This window comes from Nicotiana tabacum, chromosome 10 (genome assembly GCF_000715075.1).
Source record: "Nicotiana tabacum cultivar K326 chromosome 10, ASM71507v2, whole genome shotgun sequence".
Taxonomy (NCBI): Eukaryota; Viridiplantae; Streptophyta; class Magnoliopsida; order Solanales; family Solanaceae; genus Nicotiana; species Nicotiana tabacum.
In genome coordinates this window covers 88,471,720-88,491,931 of record NC_134089.1, presented here as the reverse complement: position 1 = coordinate 88,491,931, position 20,212 = coordinate 88,471,720, and the positions used below count along the sequence as shown (strand labels likewise).

At 38.9% G+C, this 20,212-nt stretch overlaps 1 non-coding gene across 1 annotated transcript; it reads left to right on the top strand.

Annotated features, from left to right (window-relative positions):
• The first annotated feature begins 703 nt into the window (after positions 1–703).
• TRNAE-UUC (transfer RNA glutamic acid (anticodon UUC)) lies at positions 704–775 on the top strand. Its single transcript has one exon. It is a non-coding gene; the product is annotated as a tRNA-Glu (tRNA).
• The last annotated feature ends 19,437 nt before the right edge of the window (positions 776–20,212 follow it).

Below are 20,212 nucleotides of genomic sequence, written 5' to 3'. Positions count from 1 at the left end.
ACAAGGGATTAGGCCCGCCCATCTCATATATATGATAAAGGAAGCAGGTTGTTTTTAGCTATTTTTGCTTTTTTTTTTTTTTTCTGGGGGTCTAATATGAGATGTATAACGTGCTCATACTCATCCATTAGGATGTTCCCCCCTTCAAGAGCTCCGCTAGGATACTAACTTGGTTACCTAGCATTGAATTAGGTAGGACACTCGTCCTACTTCATAGATAGAAAAAGAACTAGTAAGTCCATTATTTGTGGTACCCCTAAGAGACCTTTTTCCTTTCCTTGTATTGTATTAAATAAAAGCTAAAGCACTTTCTTTTAAGAATGTATCTGGTTCCATCTTTCTTTCGTTAGTTAAGCCACCTTTTTCTAAAAAGGATTGTAGTAATTCTGGTTTGACACTATTTGGAATGGCTCTCTCATATTGAGAAATTCTGTTTAGTGGCATTCGATCACAGAATCCATTGACAGCTACATAAATGACTAGAATTTATTTTTCAATTGGCAGTGGTGCATATTGTGGTAGAGAAGGGGCGTGGTTGGTGTGTCACTGGGTCGGTGGGGGAACCCGTAGGAAGGGGGGACGACCCGCCGAATTCACATCAGAAATCGCCAACATGAAGACAAACGAAATCTTGAATTGCGTATAGAAACAAAACGAACCACTTCTATTCTCGGAGCTGAGGTATATGAAGAATGGCTTTTTGGTCCCTTTCGTCCAGTGGTTAGGACATCGTCTTTTCATGTCGAAGACACGGGTTCGATTCCCGTAAGGGATAGGTACTCATTCCCGGCCGCTTTCAGTTAGTGTTCATTGCTGAGTGATCGCTCGCTATCTGGCTGGAAAAGATGGTCCGGAAGCTTCCTCTCTCCCAGCAAGCAAGACGAGATCACCACTTCTCTCAGTAATGGACTTCCTTTACTTCGTAACCTTGGTTTATGCCCTTATTTGGCTTCAAGAAGCATTAGAATCCCTTATTTAACTTGCGGGGCAATCAAGGAATAGAAGCTACCATCCTAGGGGGAGGATCTATTATCTCTCTACCCAGCTCCTCGTCTAGCAGCCAAGAACAAGAGAGCTACAACACTCAGGTTGTTGAATGATTTAGGATCAGATGAGAAAACCAACCCTAGGAGAGAGGCTCAATAAGATAAGTTAATCGGAGTTCCCGGAAGGAGGTCCCACCATTTACTTGACTCTTAGAACCTTTGTTGGTTTTGGGCAACGGGGATCAACTTCCAGGACAGGAAAGGGCGATCCATCTATTTATTTGACTGAACCTAGTTCACGAGAAAGAGTCCTAGGGTTCCAAACCTTTGTTTTGCACCGAGAAGAAATCAATAGAATCGTCTAACGAATCGTCTGATACTAGATGAAGAGGTACCCCGGAAAGCAGGAATAGAGGAGGCACAGACCTGCCATTAGAAGAAACCAAAGGCAATTAGTTCATCTTTGAATAGGTAGCCCGGTTAACCAGACAAGTTGCAAACAGCTACTCATTAAGCTCCTCTCCATGCAGAGACCGACCAAGAATTTGAAGGTGGTGAAGGCGTATGAGCAAACTGTTCAATCAGTATTCCCACCGAATTTTTGGTCTTAAGAGTTTCAAGTAAAATATCAATATATATATAACGGGGTTTAGTGACTCCGCATCTCCAAGCATAGCTAGGCTCGACTCGGTCTCCATATGTTTGCTCAATTTAAGAGACATCACATGGTGCTAATCTAATCGTACGTTCACTAACTTTATTCATCGAACGTGCAAGCAAAAATACTATTTACGAGCAAACACAGCTCGACATATGACAGATCGTATTAGTTTTTAAATATAAAATAATTTTTTGTATTAAAATTAATGAGATAAATAAATTGAATTATCGTGTCAAAGATCACATATACGACACTACAGATATTTATTACTCCAATAAAAAATGAACATGATCAAGTACTTCACTATAACGATTCACCCCGGATGTTTTTGTATATTTTAGCTTCGTTCCCCTATTTTGATGACCTCACGTATATATATCTGATACTAGTCTTAAAGTACGCGCATCGCGCGTGTATCTCGCAATACAAATAAAAAAATTATAAATATTATTCATAAAAGTGTTTGAATTATTAAATAAAAATTTATAAAAAAATTGAGTTCCTGAAAAATTGATGAACGTTAATCTTATTTACCTAACTCAATAAAATAAGATCTTTGCTCTACAAAAGTCCTCATATATCTTATTGTGTGGATTTTCGCCATGGATAGATTTAAGTTATCACATTATCCTTTTTATAGATACATCTGATCATTATTATAATAAAGAGAGCATACATGTTAATGAACGATCTTACTTATTTTAGCTCAAAAATAACGGGTTAGCTAGAGATCCCTAATTTGATATTTGTTTGCGATAATATGTAATAGCTCCTCGCTTAGACTTAGATTGATTTAATGGCAACATGACAAACTACGAAACTTTACGGCAATACTTTAGTTTTTGTCTCTTCCACTTGCAACTGATTTGCACCTCCATGGAAAAAAATAGAGAAGAACAATCTAAGAGTCTCTTGATATCTTGAGGCAGAAGACATCTATTGTCACCTGGATTTTTTTGTTCTAGATGAAATAATAATTCCTAAAATATGAATTCTTGTGAAAATAAACATACTCGACTTATATAAGTAATTTTATTGGGATTAAATTCCTAAATATTAGGAGTCTATATATAATTCAAATAAGAAAATATTTAATAGTCAAAATTTTAATTAATTTCAATGTCCTAATTATTAAAAAAAAAATTTGTCCAATACGCCACTTATTTTTAAATGATAAAAAACGATTGGTCAATTTCCCTTTGAAGTTTCATCCTTTAATAATAGTATAGATAGATTACAAAAGACAAACTAAAAGAAAAGTGAAACATTTCATATATATATTATTAACTTTTAATTTTAGTCTCGCAACGATTTACCACATAATTAGAATAATTAATTTACTTATTGTAGATACTGAGTCTAAGTAAAATTATTCTTCAAGAAAATTATTCATAGATGCTAAAAAAAATTTATGTTGTTCATCAGGAATCCAATTGGTACCATTATGATGTCGCCGATTGCCATATATAAACTACTCCAAGAGAATGTACACAAATTTTGTACTGGACGTTCCAAATAATTGACTTTTCTTAAAGGTTTATTTAAGGTAAAAATTGATTTTAAAGTCTTAAAATTTAGGTATATAATTCATATAAGGAAAGATTTAATAGCTAAATTTTAGTGAGTTTGTAAGTCCTAAATGTTAGGAAAATAACTTCAATGACTATTTTGTCCAATGTGAAGTCAGTTTTAAAAGGGTAAAAAAGGCGAACGACATTTTACTAAGGGTCTTCGCGCTTTTAATATAGTGTATAGTATGGACGAAAGTAAAAAATATATGGACGAAAGTATTATGGAGCGAATTGAGACACTTAGTCTCATTTTGGAAGCCTAAGGTGTAAGAGTTGACTTATGCTTAACTTTTGAGTAAACAACCTTGAATTAGTGTTTTGATAATTCCAGTAGGTTCGTATGGTGATTTTGGATTTAGGCATATATTTAGATTTGAATTTGGAGGTTCCTATTTGATTCTAATTATCAGAAGTTGATAATTTGAACGTTTGGAGAGTTCATACATTTGACCGGGAGTTGACTTAGAGGTTATCGAACTCGGATTGTTATTTTGGAAATTGGTATTGTGATGACCCAAAAGGTCATCTTTTGTTTTAAAATCCATTTTCATGTTCTGAGGCCTTGAAAACCTCATTTTATCTATCCTTGATTTACGTGCACAATCCGGGCGTGGAAATCTTTTGTGTGAAAAATTTAATAAATAATAATTTTTGGCTTAAAAAGATGATTTTAGTTGATTTCGATCAACATTTTGGGTAGACCCGTGTTCCGACGGTCCCGGAGGGTCCGTAGAAAAATATGGGACTTGGGCGTATGCCCAGAATCGAAGTCCGAGGTCCCTAACCCGAGAAATGAATTTTTGAAGAAAATTATTTAACTGAAAATATAATGGTTTTTGAAAATTTAATAAGATTTGATCTTGTTGGTATCGGGCCCATATTTTGGTTCCGGAAGAGATTCTATGTAATTCGGCCCCTTGGTTGAGAAAATAGAAGTTTTGAACTATCTTGAGAATTTCATAAGTTTTTGTGTTGAATTTATAGTTTTAGATGTTATTTTGGCGATTTGATCGTGCAAGCAAGTTCGTATGAGGTTGTAAGACTTGTGTGCATGTTTGGTTTGGAGTCCCGAAGGTTCGGGTGAGTTTTGGATAGGCTTCGGAGTGTATTGAGACTTAAGAAATTTGCTGGTGTGTTGCAGATCTGCAGACTTCGCAAATACGAGCATCGCATTTGCGATCAGAGGGCAGGGAGGGGGACCTTCATATTTGCGAAGTTCACTGTTGCAATTGCGACTTGAACAGTGATCGCAATTGCAAAAAATGTTCGCATTTGCTAAGGCAACAGGTCAAGCCAAGCTTCGCATTTGCGAGTTCGCATTTGTGAACCTGTGATCGCAAATGTGATACTTGCAACTGTGTAAAACATAACTTAGACGGGATTTTGAACTCATTTCTCAAATTTTCAAACCTAAGCTTCCATAGACGATTTTTTAAAGAAGTGTTCTTCCCCAAACCATAGGTAAACGGTTTCTAACTCATTTCTTTCACTCTATTTCATCTTTTTACAAGATTTCATCACAAAATCCAGCGATTTTCATGGGAAATTGAGTATTTTTGGGTGAAATTTGCGAATTTCAAAATTTGGGAAATTAGACCTCAAATTGAGGTCGGATTCCAAAACCAATTGTATATCCGGGCTCGGGAGTGAATGGGTAATCGGATTTTGGTCCGAATTTTGAGTTTGGACCAAGCGGGCCCGGGTCGGGTTTTTGACTTTTTGGGAAAAATGTTAGAAAACCTATAATTATGCATTGGGGTTGAGTTATTTAGCATTTATTGATGTTATTAAGTTAATTATGGCTAGATACGGGTGAATTAGTGGTGGAATTGAGAGGTAAAGCGGCGATTGAGCTTTGAAATACCCGTTGGCTTGAGGTAAGTGTTTGGTCTAACCTTGACTTGAGGGATTAGGAATCCCCGACTTATTTGCTACGTGAAATTCCATGTGCGTGGCGTATAGGTGTGGTGACGAGTACCTATGCACCACCAAATTATCATTTTAGCATGTTCCCCTCCCTGTTTCTCTATATATTGCTCTTCTGCCTTAATTGCTACATGCTCATAAATGTTTCCATGTCCAATTGCTTCATTAACTGTTGTTCTCCTTATTTGAAGTATTTACTTATTTCACGGTTTCGTTTTATTACCCTGTTGGCTTATATTGGTTTATTGGTGCTTCATGGTAAACTTTGGTTGGTCTCGGTGTGTAGTTCTAAAGGGTGAAGTCTCATAATTGAAGTGATATTCCATTGTGTGGATTGAGGTAAAAGTGTTGTGGAGGATTTGAGTTAACTTGTGAAACACTTGTCTTTATTTTTGTGATTGGTATATATATATTTATGTTGGGATCAGGTTGCATGCCGCAACAGAAAGAATAAGGGTAAATGTGATTGTTTGGTATTGCATGCCGCAACAATGAGTAATAAGGGTGGACAGGTGGGATCGGGTTGCGCGCTGCAACAGGAGGAATAAGGGTGATATGTGTGAGGAGTAATAAGGGTGGACTGGTGGGTGTCACACCCCTTTTTTACAAACATCACTAACCCTCTTAAAATATAATAAAAGGATTTTGTAAAGCTTGAAAAGGGTTTTCCAATTAGAACGTGACAAAAATTGTATTCAAAAGGAAAATAACTCAGAGTCGCCACCTAACTTTGATTTCGGTGTGCCCGGTCACGTTTTTTTTTTTAAAATAATTTTTTCCTTTTAAAATATTTCAGACTCTAAAACCAAGTCCACACCAGAGATTCGGATAAGGGGGTTCATTTGACTCGGGGAGAAGGTGTTAGGCACTCCCTAAGTCCCGTAACTAGTATGGTCGCGTACTTGATCAAGTTGGCTTTTAAAATATTCAATTGAGGTAGAAAACACAGAAAAAGGAAAATAAACACACAAGAGGCTCGAGGTCGTCCCCACCTAAATAAAAGAAACTTAAAAGAAGAAAAATTAAAGTCCTAAATTATCCTACGCTACTTCTTCTGCGATGTTCGTCACATCCTTCAATTACAAAATACTACGGGGCATTCCCGGGAATAAAATATGTACAAATCTTTCGGGGCATTCTCCGGATAAATTTAACTAAGGGAACGACCTCTCGCTTTAAAATTAACGAAAATCCTAAGGCTTGCCTACCCAAGTGATGACGGCCTAAACATGCTCCTAGCGATTAACGAAACTATTAATAACAAAGCAGAAATCGAACACATCATGTTAAACCCAACTCTCTTTAATTATGTTCCAAACCTCCATTGCACGTTAGCCTTTGTTCTTTGTTTTACCTAATTCAACTCTACTGAACAATTAGTAATCTACAGAAAGAAACAACAAGCAACTCGATATTCTCAGAAAGCCATCAAACTAATTTCAAACAAACTAGTGAACAAGACAACTAAAGCATGTCAAACCAAATTGAGTCAGAAATTCACTCAGGAATATTCAAGTGACTATGTAAAGGGAAACGAAATGGACCTCAAATAAAGCATCTTACTTTATTAGTTTGAAACTCAACAATGAGCAGAACCGCGAACCAACCTCGATAGGTGACGGACAGAATTAACTCGAGCTCGTTGGAGACCTGTGCCGCTGTGCTCTGTTCTTGGTATTTGGCACTGGAGAATGGCCAGCGCCGGAGCTACGACGAGGTATGGAAATCGATGGTTTTGAGCTGATCCTTGCCAAGTCGGATTAAGGTATTTCAGGTGTATGTATGGGGTCAAATTTGGCTAAAGATTGAAGGTGACAATGGCTGAAGGTGTAGCTCAATTTTTGCTACTGTTGTCGTTCCTCCTTCCTTGTTCGCGCCTTCCTTCTCTTTCTTGCTATGTGATCATATCTGTGTGAAGGAGGATCGCTGGATTTTGTTGTGAGGGAGTTGGTTGGTCGTTTTTGGAGATGGCAGCGGCTGCGTGGCTGGTCGGCGGCATAAGAGGTCCGACAATGGAGGGAGTGGGGTAATGGCTCTGGTTCGCTGCTTGGAGAGACGACGGCGGAGGGGTGGTCGTGTGGCCATTTCCAAACAACAAGCAACTCGATATTCTCAGAAAGCCATCAAACTAATTTCAAACAAACTAGTGAACAAGATAACTAAAGCATGTCAAACCAAATTGAGTCAGAAATTCACTCAGGAATATTCAAGTGACTGTGTATAGGAAAACGAAATGAACCTCAAATGAAGCATCTTACTTTATTAGTTTGAAACTCAACAATGAGCAGAACCGCGAACCAACCTCGATAGGTGACGGACAAAATTAACTCGAGCTCGTTGGAGACCTGTGCCGCTGTGCTCTGTTCTTGGTATTTGGCAGTGGAGAATGGGCAGCGTTAGAGCTACGATGAGGTATGGAAATCGATAGTTTTGAGCTGATCCTTGCCAGGTCGGATTAAGATATTTCAGGTGTATGTATGAGGTCAAAATTTGGCTAAAGATTGAAGGTGACAATGGCTGAAGGTGTAGCTCAATTTTTGCTACTGTTGTCGTCCTCCTTCCCTGTTCGCGCCTTCCTTCTCTTTCTTGCTATGTGACCATATGTGTATGAAGGAGGCTCGCTGGATTTTGTTGTGAGGGAGTTGGTTGGTCGTTTTTGGAGATGGCAGCGGCTGCGTGGCTGGTCGGCGACATAAAAGGTCCGACGATGGAGGGAGTAGGATAATGGCTCTGGTTCGCTGCTTGGAGAGACGACGACGGAGGGGTGGTTGTGTGGCCATTTTCCGGCGAGTTTTTGGGTTGAAGATGGGGGTGGAGGCGTTGCTATTTTGGAGTGTGGAGATGGAGAAGTTGGACGCGGGACTGGCGTGGAAGGGAGATGTGGCGGCTGTGCTTGGTGGTGTCTTTCCTAGGGTTTAGCTAGGGTTTGTTATTATGTGTGTTGAAGAAAAAGGAGAGACTAGGGTTTTTTCATGTTGTCTAGGGTTTTTCTTCCAAGGTTCAAGAAGAAGGTTTTAGAAGGGTTAAAGAAGAAGGGGGCAATGGGCTAGGTCTTGTTGGGCTTCCAAATTGGGCTCAAAGACTAAAAATCAATAGCAAAATACTACTAGAATACTAGTAATTTGACTTTAACTAACATAAAATTTATATTGATATGAAACCATCATTTTTCAAAAATTATATATTAAAATGAAAGCAGAGAAAAGTTAATTAGAATGATAGCAAACTTATATTAGTATTACTACAAAAGACTAATGGCCTTAACTTAAATAGAAAGATAAAAGATAAAATAAAAAAAATATTTTTGTGTTTTCGAATTTTATGTTCTACTATTAGACTAAAAGTGAAATATAGGCTAAATCCTATTAAAATAAAAATAAGTAAATATTTTTAAAAATACTACTTTTAAAAGTTGCATGGGTCAGAAATTACATGTTTACAGCTGCCCCTCTTTGCTCTTAAACACGAAGAGTTTTCGGAGCAAAGAACAATAAGCAACGTAATTGATTTATGACCCGACGCTTATTCAAAGAAAATAAAGATGGCTAAAAAGATTGTGACCGAGCCCTGGTATTTGAGCTGCCTACATATCCTTGGCTATAAAGGAATCAGGTCACGTGTAGTTCAGAAGTAGGAACAGTAAAGGAGTTTACCGAGGTGGAGAGCCGATTGAGATGCCGTCGAGGTTCCGGTCCGCGGTCCTGTTATTACATCAAAGTCAATAAATAAAAAAGACTAACTAATCCTGTCAACTACGAGTTACAAAATTCCTATCTTTAAGTTTTCTGAAGCTTGATCTTGAGTCTTGAATGGTTCTTCATGCAGACTATAGATTTGAACATTGACGCTTGTTAGCTGCAGGTGCTAGCTCGTTCTTCTTCAGCTTTTTCGGATCAAGACCAGACATGTAGCGCTCGTGACTTCAACCACGTCTTGAGCAGGTCACATCTTTTTCTACTTCTGCATTTTGGATTCACTTTCTTTCTTTTCTTTCTTTTTTTTTCTTTTTTTTTTTGGATTGAGACTACTTCTGTTGGTCACCTCGGGCTGTTGACTCGCATTCTTATCGCGAGCTTCTGCTACTTCTAACATGAATTGAATTCTGAAATGACTTTGAAAAGAACTTGAAATGGATTCCCTCGTTCTCCAGGTGGGTGCCTGCGACTTGCTTGAAACTTGAAATGAATTCTGAAATGAATTCTCTCGTTCTCCAGGTGGGCTCCTGCGACCGACTTGAAACTTGAAATGAATTCCCTCGTTCTCCAGGTGAGTGCCTGCCAACGACTTGAATTCAAAATAAATTCCCTCATTCTCCAGGTGGGTGCTTGCCAGTGACTTAAAACTTGAAATAAATTCCCATATTCTCCAGGTGGGCGCCTGATTGCCAAAACTTGAACTGTATTCCCTTGTTCTCCAGGCGGGTGCCTGGTTGCCAAAATTTGAACTGTATTCCCTTATTATCCAGGTGGGCGTCTGATTGCCAAAAACTTGAACTGTATTCCCTCGTTATCCAGGTGGGTGCCTGATTTCCAAAAACTTGAACTGTGTTCCCTCGTTATCCAGGTGGGTGCCTGATTACCAAAAACTTGAATTGTATTTCCTCGTTATCCAGGTGGGCGTCTGCCATTACAACAAAACAGACAAAACAAAAGAAATTTTCTGCCCCAATTTGGAATCTGCGCACATCTGTGAGTGTTAATAGAATCATGTTACCTAAAGAGCTCTAAGAATTTAAAAGCTAAATTCCATTATCCAGGAGGGCCCTGAAAACTTCAAATTAAATCTCATCTTAAGAGTGACAACTTTAAAGCTAAATTATATTTCCTACAGGTAGAACTTACGTTAAATCTTGTTATCTGTGAAGATTTTGAAATCTAACTAGATCCCATTATCCAAGAGGGTCCTGAGAACTTTTAAAATTAAATCCCATTATCCAGGAGGGTCCTGAAAACTTAAAACTAAATCCCGTTATCCAGGAGGGTCTTCAAAACATGAAAACTAACTCCCATTATCCAGGAGGGTCCTGCAAATTTTAAATTAAATCCCATTATCCAGGAGGGTTCCGAAAACTTAAAACTACATACCATTATCCAGGAGGGTCCTGAAAACATGAAACCTAAATCCCATTATCCAAAAGGGTCCTGAAAAGCCGAGGATGAACTTACTTGAGCCATGCTCTCTTCTTGGAGGATTCTGAACAGAATTTCTTGCCCATGAACCATGCCTTTTTCATGGGAGGTCCCTGTGAATTAACAAATTTTCTTGCCCCCATTTTAGACGAATAAAATTTTGTTAGTTTGAAAACGTGGTGGTTAGTTTGTGGCATCATTACTGAGTGTCTGCTTCTTTCACTGCCAAGATAACTTTGATTTCAACCTGGACGACCTCAACTGTTATCGATTGCCCATTTTCTTTCAACCCTTATAACAAAAAACACCTCTGCTTCATTCGTTCCCAATATCCTCTATTTGTTGCATTTTACTCATGGATTGACGTTTACCGAACCCTTGCATTTCTCACATGAATTCCAAAGCATGTTGATTGTTACAAACTCAATGTGCATACCATTTTTTCTTGACTCATGCCACTTTGATGCGCTAGCCAAATTCGTTTGTGCAATTGAAAAGCTGGTAGCAAATTTTGAAGTCATTTCTCACTTGTTCTGACCAAACAGACTCAAGATTACGAAGTAGAAACTTATCAGATGTGGATACCAACTCTAATGACCATGACATGCACCTTTGGATTAAGTGGCCTAATCTCTCAAGCAAGTCTAATATTCAACTCTTGTTGTACCCCTTCGCTGTGAAACTGGGCTTCAGCGCTTCAATTGTCCCATTTGATCCACAATCCTCAGTCGACTTGTAGTGCCCTAAAGGTTTTCACCATCAAGCCTCTCTCATTTTGCTCTTTTCTTAACTCACCGTCGCCTTACGGTGCCCCTGAGGATTTTCACCGATAAGACTCTCTCATTTTATAATTTTCTCTCATTGTGTTGAGAACAAAGGTATTACACATGATGCAGGAAGATCATACTTTCACCACACACTTGATTTGGCATCCTCAAAGATTGGTCAGGAGGTATTTCTTTGGACTGTAATGTGGGATTTTGGACAGGGTTGGAAATAAATGATGGTATGAAGGCTCAAAATAAATTAAGATGAAAAGGATTCAAAATTACAACTTTTGGAATCAGGCCTTTTGGCAAAATTAAAACTTCTGCCACAGTTTCTTGGAGTTTGGAGAATTTTTTTTGGATTTTTACTTTGATGAGATTTCTAAGAAAAACTTCCCCACTCTTGACTTTGGGGATCATGAAATATTTTATTTGGTGTGACCGAACCGTAAGGCTGCCTACTGTGAGCACACGATTTTTGCGCTGTATGAATTACTCCCATAAATTCAAAACAAAATAATTTTTTCATTTGTTTGCAATTTCGTATATTTTTATTTGTTATTGTTTGCATTTGTCTGTGCACGTTTATTTTATTTAATTAATAAAAAACAAAAAAATGTTGCATTTGCATTTAGGATTTAATTTTATATTTTAGAATTAATTAACAAATTAGTTATTTTATAAAAATGGAAAAAAAATCACAAAAATATTTTATTTTGCACTTTTAATTTTAATTTTGAATTTTGGTAGTTCTTCCTTTAATTTGGTTTGTAATTATTTGTAGTAACAATTATTAGAGTTAATTAATTTAATTTGGTAGGATAATTAGTTTTAAGATTTAATTTAAGGCTTAATTTTGAAAAAAGAAAAAGGATTTTGAAGAAATATGAATTGAAAAAAAAAAGAAGAAAAAGAAAAGAGAAAAGAAAAGGAATTTTGGATAATTTGTCTTAAAATGAAAATGGGAAATGAGAATAGAATTGGGCTACTCTTTAAGTCCAAACACTCAGGCCCACACGCAGACCACCCCTAACTCACAGCCCAGTCGCCCAACCCGATCCCTCTCCTTCCCCAGTCATAAAACGACCCCGTTTTCCCTTGCTCAATCCTGCCCGTCGACGTTTCATGATCTAACGGCCAGGAACTTAGGATCCCTTCATATAAAACTGTCCAAAGGTCTTCACCCCCCCTTTTCGTCTCATCTCTCACCCTATCTTCAGAGAACCAAGCAAACCCTAATAGCCGCCCCCTTTTCTACCACCGTCCACCGGCAGCGCCGATGCCATGCACCACCAAAACAACACCCCTGAACCCCTGTCTCGCCCTCATTCCAGAAATCCACTCCGCTTCCCTCGAATCTGGCTGGAACGTCTCAAATTTTAGATCCGAGCTCGAGCCCTAAAAAGTTCAAAACTTGTTCCTGTATAATCTGGTGGCATGCATCGACTCAAGTCTTTGTTTTCCACGACTAGGAGGCTAGTTCACTACAAAACTGTTGTTGTTAGTCTGTTCTTGACAGAGAACAAGTGAGTAGCATTAGTTTCGGTTGAATCCGAATATCAGGTTAATTTCGAGTTTAGTCGGTGAGTTTTTATTCATCTTTGTGTCCATTTTTGGTTTTATTTCACTTTTTGTCCTTCTTCTTTTCTTCTCCTGTTTATTTGGTTGAAAACTTGACCAATTCTTCGAGTTTGAATTGTCTTCTGCTTGATTGTTCCCTCTATCTCTTTTTCAAATCGCAAAGAACTTGTTCGCCGATTTTCTTGGTCTGTCGAGTATTGTTAGTGTCACAGTTAAATCCTTGACCTTACCTTTTGGTTTTTGTCTCATTAGTTTAATTTAATTAGTTTCATTCCCTGCCTATATGTGTTATTAATCAGTCATGTGGTTAAAATGTTAGCCTTCAAATCATGTAAATGTTTGTTTTTTCTCTTGGTAGAATCACAGAAGCTAGTTTAGATAATTGGCTGTTTGGGCTTTGAGTCATTTCTGACCCATTTGCAAGAGAAGCTCGTTCAGTTGGGTTTATTTTACTGGGTCGACTCGACCCATGAGGTAAGCTAGAGAAATTTCAGGTGTAGTTAAGGGGCAATTTGGGTAGTCATGCTAGGGAATCCTATGGTAACTAATTAGGAAGCTTCTGGGAAGTTTGGGTGGGATATTTTAATTGAATTTCAGATTTGTAATAGGCTAGCCTATCTAGCAAGTCAATAATTAGAGGATAGCTAAGCAAAAAAGAAAATTGACAAAGGGGGAAAGTGCAAAAAACTGAAAGCTGAGGCTGCCCTACTTTCTTGCCTATAAAGGCATCATTTCTTGCCTTTCAAGGCAGAAAAAAAGATCGAAGAAAATTTTTCTGAAAATCCGAAATGGCTAAATCCAGAAAACAATACTAAATTCTCTACATTTTGGTTTGAAACTGTTCAAAATTTGGCTGGTCTGTTGGATTTTTGGGTCTTTCATTTAGCTAGAGCCCTTGAAAACCATAAATTCTTGTATCCGAGTAAGAAATGGTCTGAGTTTTTTGGGATTTCAAAGCTTATTTTGGGAGTTGTCTGGTTTGGGGTCTACTATGCCTTTGAAGCTGATTTTGCTATGATTTTATCCTCTACTTTGAGTCTGCTACTGTTGTTGCTTCTGTTCTGATCTCAACTCAGCTTTCTATTCTTTTGTCTTGCCATTTGTTACCAGGTACACATTCCTGGACTATACTAGATGTGAAGCAAGTTTGAAGCATGAAATGAAAAAGGATGTTCAAAAGTATGACATCGAAATATTCTGTTTATAGTCTAATTGTATTCTTCTGAATTACACGGTGATTTATTTCTAAATTTACAATATTTCTTAATTGCTTAAAAGTGTAATAACTGAGTCCCTGCTATTGTATCTAGCCTTGGGCTGTTGGAGTATGGACTTAATTTAGTTGAATAACGTGCGAGCTGAGTGGAGGTGTTTGATCCCAAGTTAATTTTGTGTTTGTTTGTTACCTGCTATGTTTAAATGGCTTCCAAGTCTGTTGTGTGGCTAGTGAACAACAAAGGTGAAAGTATTGATTGTCTGATGTTGGGAATTCTGTTGAAAAGCCTAGGTTAAGGTTTAGAGTTCAATACATCTGCTTGTGATTAATTTTAGGACTGTATTCAATTGAAAGTAGCTCGATTCTGCCTCCTTGTCATCAACACTTGAATCTATAAATAATATTTGCTTCAGACTTGTGGTTTAACTTTGTAGTATTGGGAGTCTATTTCCCCGACGAGTATACTGTTATTTTGAGCTTGGGAATTTCAAAATCATTTTGGAAATCAGAATTGCTTGAGCATGAAAGTATTGTTGTCTGTAAGTAGGGATTATTTATCATATGCTGCAAGAGCTTAATATCGTTAATCCCATTTTACAGAATCTTCCCTTTCTCGGCAGGCTTTGCTTTTAGTTTGGGCTTTAAGCTGAGCCCAATTGCATTCACATGTCCCGTGCAAGTTATTGGCAATTGTCCATTGGACCCCAGTTGGCTTAAACTCGTTTGACAATCAAGCCTGGGTTCTGTTGCTAATAGTTATATGGTTTCCAAATTTCAGATTAGTTTTTGTATAAAAGTGGATCAGAAATTCATTTAGTTTTTTTTAAATAAATTAACTAGATTCCTTAAATGAATTTGAGAGCGTGCCATATTAAGGACAAATAGCTTAGGGCCCTTTAAGGTTTAGTTTGGGCTCTCGTTTAAAATCAGAATTGGGGCGAGTCGTGCCAAATAAATTACAAGATGCGGGGCCCTCATTTTAATTAGCTTTAATTCAACCTTAGAATTCGAGGCGTGCCATTTAGCAAATTCCATGGCCCTCGTAAAGTGCCAACGCGTAGTTGCTTTAGGCGCGTTATTTTAACAATTCACCTTCCTGAATTCGGGTGCGCATTTATGTGACCCAAATCCAAATCTCAACAATGTTAAAATATTTCGAAGATCGAAGATCGTGGGTACATTTATGTGACGTAGTTCGAGACGTATTTTAATAACGTTGTAATATTCTTAAAAATAATTCAAAGCGGAACAAAGTTAAAATACACATAGGTTTATAATTGTTCAAAATCAGATAATTAAGCCGAATATAACAGTTGAGCGACCGTGCTAGAACCACGGAACTCGGGAGTGCCTAACACCTTCTCCCGGGTTAACAGAATTCCTTACCCGAATTTCTGGTTCGCGGACTGTTAAACGGAGTCAATCTTTTCCTCGATTCGGGATTGAAACCGGTGACTTGGGACACCATAAATCCCCCAAGTGGCGACTCTGAATATTTAAATGAATAAATCTCGTTTTGATTGTCACTTAAATTGGAAAAACTCTTTTATACCCTTCCGGGGTATAGGCAAAAAATGAGGTTTGATAGCTCTGGCGACTCTGCTAGGGACTGAACCCAGAATCTCTGGTTCAGGGTTTAAGAATTCGAGCTTAGAATAATTGTTATGTTTGGCTTTATTTATTATCTGATTTTATTACATGATTGGGCCTAACGTGCTAAATGTTGCTTTTTACCGCTTTGATATTATCTGAACTGTATATATAAACTGCCACGAAACCCCTCTCTTCTCTCTCCTGAGGAGTGCACGCTGGTCGTGACTTCTTTCTGTTAATGTCAAATCCCAAATAGAACGAGGTTCGGACAAGTTGCAAAGCCGGATGATCCTTTGGTTACCGGTACGCAGCCCCCTCCTCGGCTCGAGTTATCTGCTCGGGTAAGCTAGGTCTAGAACAAATAAACCCAGGGTTTTAAACCTAATATAACAATACCTCAAGCCGAATCCCTAGTAGGAGCGTTTATTTGCATCATGTGCATATATGACTTTGGAGACTCAACACAGGGGTTGGGTCTGTCTAGAACAGGTGCACCCAAATGAAAAGACCACCCTGATGCATCTTACTTGCTACTTGTGCATTTATTTGCTTCAGATTTGCATGCTGACCGACTGTTGAAAAAAAAAAGAGAATTTGGAAAAAAAATAGCAGTATGAGGGTTAAAGAGAGCTAATCGCCTGTTTTGAAAAACCATTGTCCAAATAATGTTTTATTTGCCAATGGAAAAAAAGGGAGAGAAAAAGAAGTTCTGTTTTCAAAAATAGTCTTGTTTTCAAGAATAGTGTGTTTTATTTGCCCGAAGTACGCCAGTTTGATTCCCACAGGGTGTGAGATACGTAGGCAACCCTCATCGGGTCCAACTTTCTTTTTGCAAAAATAGCTCAAAAGAACAAAAATTTTACTTTTAATTGAAAATAATTCGGATGATGCCATTCTTGTCAGAAATAACCGAATGTCCCTAAAAGGGCGTCGGAAGGTTGCTTTTGCAAGAACAGCCGCCTGTGGTCAATTTTCAAGGTTTTCACCGGTTAGCCAACATAGCCTTCAAATCTTCGTCTTCGAGGTGCTGAAAGGTCGTATTTGCAAAACTGGGTCCTATTTTTGAAAAAATGAATGAAAAAGTGTCAGTTTTGTCTTTGAGTCAAATGAGTTTTGATTTTTTTAATCACCCTAATAAATGTGCAGAATGAGCACGAGTTTGAGTTTGCCGATAACAGTCATGAACAAGATCCCTTTAGAGTTGCAAATGTGGTGGGAAGATCTGGGAAAATCGGAGAAAGATAAGGTCAATATACATTTGGGAGGTCTCACCGAGTTGTTAAAAATCAGGCCCAGAGGAGATGTCATAAAGGTTTTGGTTACGTTTTGGGACCCGGCCCGTAATGTATTTCACTTTTCGGATTTTGAACTCACCCCAACCTTGGAAGAGATAGCAGGTTATATGGGAAGTACTGAGGGGCTAAGGCATAAGTATCTAATCGCTCCAAGAGCCGTTAACTCTCACAAGTTCATGGATTTGCTAAAGATAAGCAAGGGAGTCCCGTATTCCGAGTTGGATGATGGTTTTGCTACTCTACGTTTTATATACTAGAGGTACGGACATGTCGGGGGATTCAATGATCCGGCAAGCGGGGTTTGTAGCAAAGGAAACCAAACAAAATGGGATGAGCATAGGCGTTTCGCTTTCATGGTAGCTTTTTTAGGCCTTGTGGTATTTCCCCGAAAAGACGGGAATATCGATTTGCGGGTGGCCGGAGTCGTCAAGGTCCTGATTACCAATGCCAAGAGCATTCTCGCCCCTATGATAGTGTCTGAGATATATCGAGCTCTCACAGCCTATAAAGCTGGGGCAGATTTCTTTGAGGGGTGCAATTTGCTATTACAGATGTGGATGATCGAGCACCTGTGCCATCGCCCTCAGTATATGAGTTATGGGTCCATAGAGAAAAGTTGTATTGAAGAGTTTGACACAAGAATTGCAGGGTTTAAACTGCCAGAGGGGTTTGAAGAGTGGGTATCCTGCCTTCGCTCCATTACCGCGGGACAAATAGAATGGACATTGGGTTGGCTTCCTGTTGAAGAAATTATGTATATGCCCGCCACTGGTCCTTATTTCCTCCTGATGGGTCTACGAGGTATTCAGCCTTACGCTCCTTACCGGGCGATGAGATAGTTGGGAAGGTGCCAGTTGATGCACCCAGATGAAGATCTTAGTATGTATGCGGTCGAGGTTAGTTCTGACGGTCAATTTCATGAAGAGATAGTTCGTTCTATTTGGAATGAATGCCAGTATTTGACAGTAAACACTCGAGTGCGTGATGTATCTAGAGGCGAAGTCTCACCCGCCTATCTTGTTTGGTATATAAAGAAGAACACTGCAAGGGCTGAACTAGAAAGACCAGCCAAAAAGCCTCACGTTCAGGAATTCGTTGAAGCGTCACAAGAACAGTGTGCTTGGGTGGCTAAGAAGAATGAGTATAGGGCCACAATAGGAAAATTGGAAAAGCAAGTCAGAGAACTTTAATTCGAGAGTAGCTTGCACGTTGCGGCGGATAAAGGGGGAAAGAAAAGGCTAGCCAAAGAAAATGAAGCCCTTCGAGCTCAAATTCAGAAGATGAAAGAAGCGGAAGAAAATCTATCCCGAAGCGACAGGGATGAAAAACTCCTAGCTAACCTAAGGCAGAAAGTGAGTGACTATAGTTTCGATTTGAACAAAGCAGAAAGTGAACTAGCCAAGGCTCAAAAACAATTGGCTAAAATGCAGATGAATGGGTACGCCTGGTTAAGCAGTTGAGAGAAAGGTACGACGATGAGGTCGCAGGGTTAAAGAAAAGGGACATTGCCACGGAAAACAAAATGATCAAGCAGGCAAAAGACTTCAAAGTTGAAAGGTAACATTGTTATACGGCATTGGCGCAATTAGAAATAGATTTGCATCAACTTCAGGAGCAAAATCATGCGGCTGAGCAAACTTTGGAGGCCAGGGCCCAGTAGATTGGGCGTTTGTTACAAGAAAATGGCGTCATAATAGAGAGAATTTGAAACATCGCTGACTACATCGTTATGAAGTGCCACATCTATGAGGATATGACTCGCACTACATTCTTTGCAGCAGTGATGACCTTTGTTAAACAAATAATGAATGACTTGGACCGAATTCAAAGGGATCTTGCACACAGGCCTGCGGCGAGACCGAATGATGTCCCGCGGGCACCAGGAGCATTGATGTACTCGTGATTTTTCGTTTGAGTCTGTATTTCCTTTTCTGTCAGAGTCTGTAAGTCATGTTGGGTTTGTATTTTCTTTCTGTTTTTGAGTCTGTATTTCTTTGGAGTATGATAGCTTATTTTCGGAGTTTGTATTTTGTCTTTGCATCAGTCTGTTGGTCTTTTGGAATTTATTAGTATTGAGTCTTTGTTTTGGTATTTTCAGTTTTTATAAAAACTAAAAATCCCAAAAAATGTTTTATTTACTTTCACACTTACCTCCCAGAACTACGCTTGGTCTGATTCATGTGGGGTCATGATACGTAGGCAATCTCCATAGGATTCGACCATACCCGAAAGAGAGAAAAAGAAAAAGGAAAAAGAAAAGAGGGGAAAACAAGAGAGAAAAAGAAAAAGAAAGGAAAAATAGAAGAAATAAGAGGAAAGAAACGATGGCGATGAGAGGATAGAGAAAGAAAAAGAAAGAACAAATAAAAGCAAAGAAAGAAAAAAAGAAAGAAAGTTGCAAATGGAAAAGCCGGGAAGACGCAAGCAGCCGAACAAATGCATGATAGAAACGGTTGACTGCTTAGGTACATTCATGTGCAATTACCAATTTGATAAAATCTAACCACTAACAATGTTGTTGTTGATGCATTGAGCCCAGGCAGGTGGTTAGTTGGTTGGAATTCTGGAAACTCACTCATACAACACCCGATCGAAAGACAGGCCGAATATGGCCAATCAGGAACCGGAAATAAGTATTGTCGACCCATCGAAAGAAGTGGAAGAAATGGACGTTAATGCAATGAGGGAAGAAATGTATAAGCTAAAGCAACAGATGGCTGAAATGTATCAAGCATGGGCAAAGGGGTATCCACCGCCAATCTATCCCGCTAATCCCGCTTATATCCCACCATTGACTTAACCTCAGGAACCTCCTACTGTGAACTCATCTCCAGCCTTTCCCCTCTACCAATAATGCCACGGTACCACTTCCCATACATCACAGGCTCCCCCACCCAAAAAAGTCCCATACCCTCCTCCACCAGTCACTCCTGTTTTTGTGGCACCTCCACCTGCTACCTTACATCGATCTTCCAGTGAACCTCTATTCTAGACCCACGACAACCAGTATTATCCCCCTGAATCTACCTTCAAAGTTCTAGAACCCTATTCTTACACCCCTCATCTTGATCTCACGGTAGAAACCGAGAAGCCACCCAAAAATCCTAAGCATGAGGAGATGATCAGAAAGGTCAAAAGCTTAGAACAATCATTCCGAGATATGAGGGGGTTAGGGGGTCAAGTAAGTGTGGCCTATAAAGATTTATGTCTATTCCCAGATGTTCAGTTACCAGCTGGGTTCAAGATGCCCAAGTTTGATCTGTACGACGGGCATGGTGACCCAATAGCACATTTAAGAGGATTTTGTAGCAAGATGAGAGGAGCAGGTGGAAGAGATGAATTGCTGATGGCATATTTCAGCCAAAGTTTGAGTGGATCAGCATTAGAGTGGTACACAGACAAGATCACAGCAGGTGGTACACATGGGATGATTTGGCCCAAGCCTTCGCCTGCCATTTTCAGTACAATCTTGAAATTATTCCAGACC